The sequence below is a fragment of the Dipodomys spectabilis genome, unplaced genomic scaffold, assembly GCF_019054845.1.
Source record: "Dipodomys spectabilis isolate Male_0828 unplaced genomic scaffold, ASM1905484v1 ptg000266l, whole genome shotgun sequence".
Taxonomy (NCBI): domain Eukaryota; kingdom Metazoa; phylum Chordata; class Mammalia; order Rodentia; family Heteromyidae; genus Dipodomys; species Dipodomys spectabilis.
The window spans coordinates 1366418-1377813 of NW_024870943.1; the positions used below are offsets into that span (position 1 = coordinate 1366418).

The following is an 11396-nucleotide window of genomic DNA, read 5'->3' on the forward strand; positions in this document are numbered from 1 at the left end:
AGGGGGGCACCTGCCCAGGGAGCACAAGGCCCCAGTTCACAGCCCCAGTTGCCAGTATGAACACACGTCTGGATGAATGTGTGCCTAGTGACTCTGCCTTTTTCTTGGTTGCCAGAGATGCCTTACTCTTGCTCCTGACCACCACTTGCTCCTGACCATCACCAGAGCCGATGGGTCCACACTAAGGGCACACACAAGGGTAGCCCACCAAGGACCTCATGCTCTTTTACCAGTGTAACTGGTATGGAGTGCGGGTGGGCAGCCCTGTTTCTACCTCAGCTCTTTGTCTGTCTGCAGCTTCCACTCCTGGGCAGGACAAAAGTCTCCCTTGGAGCCCAGGACAGAGAGCTTCACTTTCCCACCTTTCCAGGTCCTTGCCGTGTACAAAGCAGGGCAAGTGACAGCTTCCCAGTGTGAATGTGCCCCCCTGACCCTGCCAAGATCCAGCCCTGGCTTCTCTGCCCATGAAGGTCAGGCTGCCTGTTCCCATGCAGGACATACTTGCGTCCCTCTTCCCTTCACCCTTGGCCCTGCCTGTCCATTACAGGCCTCACCCACCTCAGTGAACTTGTCAGCCACCATGTAGCACCAGGACTTGTTCTTGGCCACCTGGTGCAGTGTGGTCATCACCAGGGCCTACAAAGCCTCCTGGGGCAGGAGCTGGGCAATGTTCACACATGCCTCTACCGCTAGCAACCGCACGGAGTCTTGGGGAGCAGAAGGGGTGCTGAGTGCCCACGGGGCATAAGGGCAGAGGGCACAGTGGCAGGATGGGGGAAGGTCCAAGGGGGGGGAGGACGAAGGGCGGAGCAGAGACCCACCTGCTCATCAGAGGCTAGGTTGGAGAACATGGGGATGATCTCACTCTTGACATTGTCCAGCTCCAGGACCTTGGCCAACTCCCCCAGCTTGGAAGCTGCGGCCCGCTGCATCATGGGGTTGTCATCTGAGCAGAGGTTCTGGAAGTACCTGGGGATCCAGAGTGGCACTAGGCAGGAGGAACTCAAGGAATCCAGAGCGATCAGAGGGCGTGGACCATTGAGCTCCATGGTTGCCGCCCAGGGTATTGGATGCCTCACGCAGGATAGGAGGAAGAGGGGGGTGGCCTTCGGCTTGGGCAGCTCAACGGAGCAGCAGGTAGGTTTACTACACATTCACGCACCCATGGAGGGGAGGGTACTGCCACTGAGGCCCAGCAGGTGAGCTGATCCGAGGATACAGCCAGGGGCAATTGGGCAGGCGGTGGCAAGGGATCCCGGGATTCACTGGTGGAGCTCTGCCTTCACAGCACCAGACACTCATGGGTAGCAGATGGAGAAGAGGCAGCAGGCTGAGGTGTGGGAGGCGAACCAGTCACCCCCCTCTAGCCATTTCACCAGGGGCACGAAGTGGGCTACGAGGTCAGAGGGCTAGTGCTTGTGGGAGATGGCCCACAAGGACTCCACTACCTTTTCCCGCACCACTGTCTCCTCCAAGGTGGACAGAGACTCTAGTGGGGGCTGCAGGGGTGGGGGAGGGGTGTGTGGCACTGATGCTCTGCTCAGCCCTCCAGCCCTGAGGCCATCCCCCTGGACAGCAGCCCACCCCTCTACCATCCCAGCTCCATGGCTCCTGTCTCTGCCCCGGGGATGGGAGCAAGGACCACGCATGCCACTCACCAGCAGGCAGTGAACATACTCTGGACCCCCCACCAGGCCCGTGAAGGGTCCCAGCTGCTCAGCCAGGGCCAGAAAGACCTCATCCTCAGTGTAGATGGTATCTGTAGGGGCAGGGCATTCCCATCACAGCACACTCAGGGGCCCCGGTACCATGGTATCCTGGCCCCAAGATCCCTAGCTTGCTGTCAGAACCCAGAGTTTTCCCATATAGCCAGCACAGAGAACAAGATACGAGCTTGGGTTGGGTGGGGGCGCACTGCATGACAGGGCCACTCTACACCCCATAGGGTAGGGAGACAGAGTCCCATCCTGTGCAACACTGTGGCAAGCAGATTTCCTGTTCAGGTACAGCTTACACTCTCAGCACTGTTCTCTGCCAAAAATCCTTTTCTATCTGTTCAGACTCATTCAGCTACTGCCTCCTGGAGCCTTTGCAGGCTGCCCCTCCCCCAGACTGCCCCAACCACCGTCCTCTGTGCCTGGCTTCTACCTGAAGACAGTGCCAAGCCCAGCCACAGTCTCAGGCCTCAGGGCTGGGCAGGGCAGGCCAGGGCAAAGGTGATCTCTGGGATTCTTCCATTCAGACCTAGGACTTACCAATGGAAGTGCAGCACCCAGTGCTCAGAGCACCACCTCCAGAACCGCGACACTACACTGCTATACTTTAAGATGCCAGCTTGGCATTTTGCTCTACCCCACGATCATGCTGCAGTAATCGCTAACAAAACCAATCCTGTATGTTCTGCTGGCGTGAGACTGAGGCTTCTGCTTTTCTGTCTGGACAGCACCACCTTTTCCCAAAGGACACGGCACCTGCCACATGCAACTGGAGATGCTCCCAGGCAGCAAGTCCAAAGAAGGGACCTAAAGTCCCTTGGGGCTCTGAGCCCATTGTGTCTGGATACCCGGCAGCTCTTGGTTTGAAGCTCCCACATTCCCCCCATCCCAAGCCCCAGTTCTTTCCATCCAGGCAGGCAGAACATTGATGAGACTGTCCTCCCAGCCGACACTTAGGTGTTAAACAGACTGAACGCTCTCCATATCTCTAATACGAGTAACACGACTGTGTCCTCCTGGCAGAGCCCAAGGCAGGTCTCAGGTTGGGAGTCTCACTCTGGTCTGCGGCTGCCTTCCAGCAGACTTTCGAGAGGACATTCTGCCTCCACCTTTCTCTTCCTCAGCCTTCCCCTCAACACAGTCCTGCAGTACATAAAGCTTGTCTATCTGCCCCTCAGCCTCTGTACCCCATCATCCAGGGCCCCCGCCATGGGCTTCTCTTATTAAGCAGAAGCCATCTCCAGGCACCCCCACAGCACAGGGCCCCAAGAGTGCCCACCTGTAAGGAAGGAGAGGAGTATACTTTGGGTCCTTTCTGCTCCAAGGGCCAAGGCGATGGTGGACAGCTTCTTGATGCTGTTGAGGTGAAGCTGAGGAGAGAATAAGGAGGGAGAATGTCAGTAATCCCAGACTCAAAGGAGCTCCACAGTGCTGGGAGCAGACGTTCAACACACCCACCATGCCCTCCTCTGACCTGGAGGGCAAAGTTCAATAGAAACAGCGCACTTTCCGAGTTCATGTACGATCACACACGCTGCCCACCACTGGCTACTACACCTCATACTCCACTTAGTAGCAGCCGCTGCATAGCATGCATGCATGCATACTCTGGGCCAGGCCCTAGACAAGGCACATACACCTGCGACCTCACTGAACCCTCAAAGCCATCGTATAATGTGTGAAGTGGCTCACAGCGTTAATCCTGTGAGGCTCAGCACAAAGCAGAAACTGGCCAGCTCACAGACCTAAGAGGACGGCTGGTGGAACAGACATTTAAACACAAGACTTGTGGCTAACGGTGATGGTAAGAGAACAAACAATAGGATACTATTACTACAAAAACAAAAGTCAGGTATGCTGATGCACACCTGTAATCCCAGTACTCAGCAGACTGATGTGGAAGAATCATGACTTCAATCCAGCTTGGCGTACATAGTAAGATCTTTTCTCAAAATAGCAATGACCACATAGGGGCATCCACAGCTGTGCTGTGCATAACACCATGGGTGAATGGGAACCCGAGACTGTAAAGGTGGGTCTGGGTGCACAGTTTCTGACTCATTAACTCCCTCTGGAATGCAGGCCATAGAACCTGAGGTTTGTTTCAGAAGAGGGCCATGATAACTACTGGACCCAGAGTTTCCATCTCAGAGCCATTGCAGCAGAATCCTGACCAGTGTCTGACGGTAAATCCCAAGACTAATTACGGGACGGGTCCAGCCCCACGTGCCAACAGGAGGGCCAAAGAATGCAGACGGAGGTGCTGCTAGGCCCCGAGCCTGGCCCTGTCAGCACCCTGTCACACCCTTTCTGCTTGATCACACTTTGACACAGTCTTCCCCATCCAATGAAGTCTGTATATATATATATATATATATATATATATATATATATATATATATATATATATATATATATATATATATATAGGACAAAACCAGAGGATTTGGAGAGCTTCCAGAAAGCTGAAGATGTGAGGGTTCATGGAGCGTAGGGGGTGTAGACAAAGCACTCGGCTCCGGGGGCCTTGCCATACACTTCTTTTCAGTGGCATCCTTATGGTAAACCCGTGAGGATTTGTCCCCGCTCCTGATTCCTTTGAGCTGATCATCCCCACGTGGGGGCAGAGTAAGAAACACAGGCAAGCAACCTGGGACTTCACATCCGCAGCAGGGGAAGTTAGGGTGAGAAGTGAACCGAATTAGAGGTGCCAGACTGTGTCTGCTGTTGCATAAGGAAATACTCGGGGAGGGAGTTATGACTCTGGTGGTAGAGCACCAGCCAATGAACAAAAGCATCAGATACCCAGTTGAAGTTCTAGTCTCAGATAAAGAAAAAGAAAGAAAAAAAAAAGGAAATGCTTGCTTTCTACTGGGGAGAAATGATCCCACTTTTCAGGGCCACAGCTTTTCTGTTGACTGTGCTGGAAATGTGGAGAAAAATCAGGGAATTTTGTTTGTCTTTACACATGGGCTGTAAGCTATTTCCAAGTCCTGAGCCAGTGCTGGTGAATAGGAAAGTAGTGTCTGTGGGTGAGTGTTTCAACATCCCATGATAAGTTCACTCTGAATTGAGGGTGGGTCCTTAAGCAAAAAGAAAAAAGCCAGAAGTGGCGCTGTGGCTCAAGTGTTAAAGTGCTAGCCTGAGCTGAAGAGCTGAGGGAAAGTGCCCAGGCCCAGAGTTCAGGCCCCAGGACAAGATCCATACAAACAAACAAACAAACAAACTTTACTGTCAGCTCCCAATCTCTCCCCTGTCTTTGTTTAAAGAAGTGAACCCTCCTGTCTCAGGTTGGGTGGATCATCATGTCTGCCTTACATGTCATTGGGAACTTCTGAGTGAAGCTGAAGGCCTTGTCTTAGGTTGGTCAGACTGGCACCCCCTCTTACCCATCTGTGGCAGCAGTTCCTCTCAGTGTGGGGGGAATTCATTTATATGTAGCTTGATCTTATGTAGCTGGCCACCTCCAGCCCGCCCAGCGGGGGCTACTGGAGTCCCAGAGACTCAGGTAGCTGCCTGCAGATAGCTCAGAAGCCTCCTGAGGTACCCCTGTCAGACCTGCCAATTGCAACGACCCAGCAGGGGCCGCCGGGGTCCCAGAGACACAGGGGGCTGCCTGCAGATAACCCGTGCAGAAGCCTCCTGAGGTATTGATGTCAGACCTGCCAACTGCGATAAATGGAGAAACCCCCGAACCCGGAACTCAGCCCCATGACAAGAGCTCCCAGAGCTACATGGGACGCCCATGGAACAGCAAAGCAAAGGACCTACAAGGAAGTGCTGCTGATATGGAGAGTGTAAACTTCAGCACTCAGAACCTGTAAGGAGGCCCAGCCCCCACCCCTCGCTCCACTAGTTTTTAAGACTATTTTGACAATAGCCCAGGACAATTTACCAAGATGACAACCTTTTTCACTAGATAGTTCTTTTAATACGGCTCATTTTCTAGGCAGATTTAGAGGGCTCAGGCCTGTACTACTATTTTCCATGCCTTTTGCTTCTGTCTATTTTGCCAAAATTATTTTTATGACTCTGGTCCCTTGTTCTAAAAAGGGGATGATGGGTGAAGATTCATCTTCTGTAATTTCTTCAAGCTTACTCAGGGTGTTGCTCCTACCCAGCCAGGAACCTATAAGCTTAGTCTATTTTAAAAAGTGTTACCAGGGTTAGATGTCATTAAGAACAATATTTTAACTTTTGACAAATGCACAGACTTTTTTTTTTGGCTACAGCAGTGTAGTTTGTTTAGCACTCTGGTTTGTAATAGCATCTTTAGGAATGTGACCGCTAGTGACCCTAACAATGCCTATGTCACCTGTGCAGGCCTTTAGACAGATATTAATAGAAACACACTCTTAGGTTTACAAACTTTTTTCTTGAACAGATAAATTTCATGTAGCTGGTGTTAGCTCAAAAGTTACTGTCAATTAGGGCTTTTGGCACATACAGGGGTTGGGATTTAAACCATCCTCCACATTTTATAACTTTAGCTTTTTAGTACTATCACAGACTACTAACAAGTTTCTGTCCCTACAATGTAGTTAGTCATGGACATGAGGCATGCTTACAACCTATCTTCCCATGACCTCCTGGCTCTGACCAATTTTTGAAGGGCCATGCACAAAAGACTCTAGGATCTGACATTTCTACCATCCAAGCAGTGGCTTACTCCTCTGGATGCTCCTCCATTGCTCTTGTCCCAGGAGTGTCTTCTCTAAACTGGGATAAATGCCTGATTTGCATTCTCTTAGCTGGTTGCTGGACTTGAACTCGGGGTCTGAGTGCTGTCCCTCAGCTTTAAAGCTCAAGGCTAGCACTCTGCCACTTTGAGTCCCAAAGCAACTCTTCTGAGTAGCAGTGACATTCTCACAGGGACCTTTTTCTGCAGGGGCTGGCTTTGAACCATTTTGCAGATCAATGAGTCTTATAAAAGACCACTTTACTCCAATTAAAAGCAACAAGGTGGCCAACATAGAAGTAGCGTTTAAGCATGCTCTTACCTAAAACTTATTAAGAGCCAAAGTTACATCTGACAAACTTGTAAGAATCCTCTGTGCTTTACTCTGGGCTTGTTGGAAACTTTAAAAATCTATAAGAGCAAACTGGAATAGCAATTAAGCAATTATTTTGGTAATCTTAATATTTCCACTTTGAGGCAAATATTAAGAACAATTTTACTTTTAAACTTTATATCCAGAAATCCATTAGTAATTTTTTAAGCCTCCTATTAATCTCTTTTATTCCTTTATATTTTAGTTTTCAGTTACATTAAAAAAATCCCTTAAAATCTTGAGGGCAAGTGTCACTCATTGTCTCTTGACTGCTTGTTTTAAAACAGGTACACATTAAAACTTTTAAACTCAAATGACAATTTTTCCTTAATGCAAGAATTACAATCACCATCCCTGTACCAAGAAGCTAGACTTAACACCTTTATGACTTTTAAAAACATATCCTAATTGTAGAACATCATTGAAAGCAAGTCACATTATACAAATACATTTTTTAACCCTCTTTTTAAGTCCAAGGGCCAGTTTTAGCAATACTAATCAGACCATCAAATCACTAATTTTTACTATCATGTTTCTAGTATTTATCTGTAGAGAAAAAGGACAGAACAAAGCTGGGCCACTTGGCCCCTCCTATGGAATGGGCACGCACCTAGTCTCACTCTTTAGGGTAAGATGAACTGCCAGCTTGTCCTCTTTTACCATGTGTGGACTCCTCCCATGGCCCGTCCCACCATGTTTGACCAGCTGAACTGCACTTTTGCCTGTGCACCCTTTACCCCTAAAGATAGGTCTTTTGTTGGCTTTTAAGTTTTTTCCTTTTCTTATCTCTTGGTTTTTGAGTGAAAATACACAGTATTAGACAGATACAACAGGTAGTGTATTTGACAGTGTTAAACAAACTTTTATATTTAAACTTCTAATATTTATCCCCAAATTTTAGCCAAGGGAAAGAAATTCCAAACAGCCAAGGCATTTGTGTTAAGCCAGATAACTTGATTACAGTGTAAACAGCCTTATGCATTTTAAAATATCAGATTTTTTAATTTTTTAAGTTAAAGAATCCTTTAAAAGTCATTTAAATACAATATGAAAATTCTTTAAAATTTTTGGTGATGTCTAAACCTCATAACCTTTTAAATTTTAAACTTAAACTCACCCAATTGTTACAGCATGCTGATAATCCTTATATTAAACATGTTCACAAACACATACAAAACTCACACAGACGTTAAAGTGCGCCAAAAATCAAAATCAGTTGTACATACATTTAAAACTGGTACCAATTCTAAAACAGAGCTAGACAAGACAACAACCAAAGGCTGAGTTGGGGGTTAATGGGCCCCCAGTTTATCCCTACCTCAGAAAACATAGAACAGAAAACACACCGAAGTAAACAAGACAAACAAGTGGCCACAAAGACAAAATCAGGTCTCAGTGAATGGGGCAACATCTCACCACCATTCACAAGTGGGACTCAAATCCACTGACCAGGGGACTCGAATCCCCTTTACTCACCTGCGGAGGATTTTTCTTTTAGATTCCTGCAAACATTGACCCGGTGCCTTCCAAGGTGGAGAATTCCCAGTCATCTTGGAGAAAGGGAAAGAAGTCCCTAGTGGCCGTCCCCTCAGACTGACAGGTTCTCCCCCATACTCAGACCACCTGGGCCAAGACCTGAGGCTAAGATCTTGCTGGTGTCACTTGCAAGTGGTCAGTGGCATTTTCATCAGGCTGCAAGTTCTCCTTGCCAGCCCTTTTAAGTTATTGTTAAATCCTCCAGGTTTTTCACCCTCCACCACTTCTCTACTTCTGGATCCAGAGAGTGTGGAGGAGGTGGCAGTGAAGGGTAGAAAGGGGGGGTCAGTTTAAAGCGTAAGTAACATAGAAGGAGCTAGAGAGAAACAGATATTAAAAGGGGGTGTTAGCAAGTCTCCTCCAGGCTCTCGCATCAGGATGAATCTGAGAAAAGAAACATTCCAAGAATTCCAAAATACATACACACAAACATTGAGACAAAACACATTTACAACATGCGCTTTGTAGAATGTCAGACAGAAAGTGCCGGACTACAGACAGGCCCAAATATCCACACTACTGGATAATTTACCCTGATGAGGATCCGGGGACGTCTCCCCTGGGCGCAGTTGGCTGTTTTATAGTGCATCCACCAAGACCCTTGCCAACTCCAATACAGAACCTGCAAGCTACACAGATACCAGACAATCACAAAGCAGCAATGTTTTAACTTACAGGCCATTTGCATCATAGTGTCACTGAATCCTTTTATCCATTTTTTTTGTTAAGTTTCTAAACTAATGGTTCCTTCCTCTGGGAACCAGGGGCATACTTCCTTGACAAAGTGAATGAAACTCTCTAACTGCCTCTGTCCAACTTTCACTCCTTGAGGTTGAAGCCTGCGCTTAAGAGCCTGTATATATAATGTGCAGCTCTTACCGTGCCCCATAATTTCTTACTCCCAACTATACTTTCACCCACTCTCTTTTTCCAGGCGCGTCCTCTTACCTTAGTGGGGTCCTCTGCCTTGAACGCAGGTTTTCAGGTCCCTAATTGGGCGCCACTTGCCGGAGCCTGCCGGCAACCAAAGGGAATCCTGAATTAGGGGGTAAGGAGGAGAAAAATAAAGGCATAAGACAAAGCTTGGGGTCGGGAGGTCTGCAATTCAAGAGTGCAGCAGACACCCAGGGTGAGGAGTCACTGCTGATCCTCTCCTGAGCGCAGTGACAAATTTCTGCTTCAAAATCACCACTGATAATGATGAAAATGACTAGGGAATTAGAGAATGTAGTTACACCTCCGGAATGACCAGGCATGAAAAGAGATCACTCATCACCCTGCTTTCAGGAATATGCAGGAAATGCTTACCTCTAATCTCCAAATGGGGTCTCTAGGGATGAAAACATTTTTAGAAAAAAATGGCCATTATTGCCAAAGAAACTCCTGTACAGGTATGTCTCATTCTATTTTCTTTCTTTTTTTGTGCCAGTTCCAGGGTTTAAACTTTGGGCCTGGAAGCTGATGATGAGTTCTTTTATTCCAGACTGGCAGTCTACCACCAGAGAGTGGAGATAAGAATGGGAGATAAAAATCTTATGGGCCTTCTTCACCAGGCTGGCTTTGAACCTTCATTCTCTGATATCAGGCTCCAGAGATTGCATCAGTACAGGGTTCCATTTTTCTTTTCTAACAGCATATATGATATAAAAGAAAAGGAGACTGAGATGAGGAGGGCTGGGAAGGTGACTCAGTGGTAGAGTGCTTGCTTAGCATGCATGAAGCCCTGGGTTCAATTCCGCAGCAGCACCTACATAGAAAAAGCCAGAAGTGGTGCTGTGGCGCCAATGGTAGAGTGCTAGCCTTGAGCAAAAGCAGCTCAGGAACAGTGCCCAAGCCCTGAGTTCAAGTCTCAGACCTGAAAAAAATAAAAGGGAAGGGATACTTTGGGTAAGAAACTTTGGGGACACATGGCTTACACACCGCTGAGGTTGTTTACAGACAGTCATCTCAAGTTGGGCCTCAGTGTCTCCTGCTGGCCTACTGGGATCCAGGAGAGGTAAGTGACTACACCACTCCTCTGCCCCCTGGAGAATCACCCATGAGAAAGTGAAAAGTGTCTTGATAATTGTCACATGGGGGAAAAGAAAAAGTTTACTGGGAACTTGGCTTGCTACACCAGGTGAAGGGAAAATCACTGCTCTCGAGGGAGACGACCTCACCTGCCACCCTCCTGGACCCCTATCTAAGTAGCCCTCTGAAGCTCTGAAGTGCCCATGTGCATCTCAGAAATGACCCACCCTGCCATGCACATCCTGAGAGAAGAGGCGAGCACTTGTGTTCACTGCCATTGGAGAGGCGCAGCCTACAGGAGAGACCCCAGGTTCCACACTCTGGGTAAGGTATCACCTTAGGTGCAGGGATTCTTGATTGAACCCGGTTGCATAATAAAGAAACAGAGAAGGATAGGAATGGGCTAGACAGTGAAAAGAACAGGGATTCCAGGCCCCTCACCCCCAAGTCCTGTTGGTTCCTAACTTCGACTCCCCTCACAGAGTCTGTCCTGGTTTATGACAAGTTAGGAGGAATCCTGATTGTCTAGGGGCTTGGGATGATGTGTTCACATCAGCAACTCTAGCATGTCATTTGACCCTAATATTGCCCCCTCTCTGTCTCTGTGATCCACCTCCTTCTTAACCTGCAACATCCCCAATGCAGACCTGGTTCATCTTCCTGGTATTTCTTCTGTGAAATGTGGGCTCCATGTTCAGGAAAGGATGACACCTGGGACCCACTCCTGCAGCCAGAGTATTGAAGTATAAGTGCATGTGACCCCGGGAATATGTCAGGCATGTTTCATGTTTCTTTCTTTAGTCAGTCAGAGAGCTTGAACTTGAGTCTTGCCCATGTTCCTTGAGCCCTTTTTGCTCAAGGCTAGGCCTCTACCACTTTGAGCCACATATCAACTTTCGGTTTGCTGGTGCTTAACATGAGAGAAGAGTCTCAGAGACTTTCCTTCTCTGGGTGGCTTTGAATTGGGAATCCAAGGTCTCAGCCCCTGAGTAGCTAGGATTACAGTCTTGAAACACTAGGACCTTGCTTGTTTAGAATCTTAGATCTGATTCTACAGAGGAGAAATGCAGCTGCCTTCACCTCA

The 11396-nt window shown here is 48.1% G+C and overlaps 1 pseudogene; it reads right to left on the bottom strand.

Moving 5' to 3' along the window:
• The window catches only part of LOC122125532, an 85644-nt pseudogene extending 82410 nt beyond the window's left edge, over positions 1-3234 (bottom strand).
• Positions 3235-11396: the final 8162 nt, after the last annotated feature.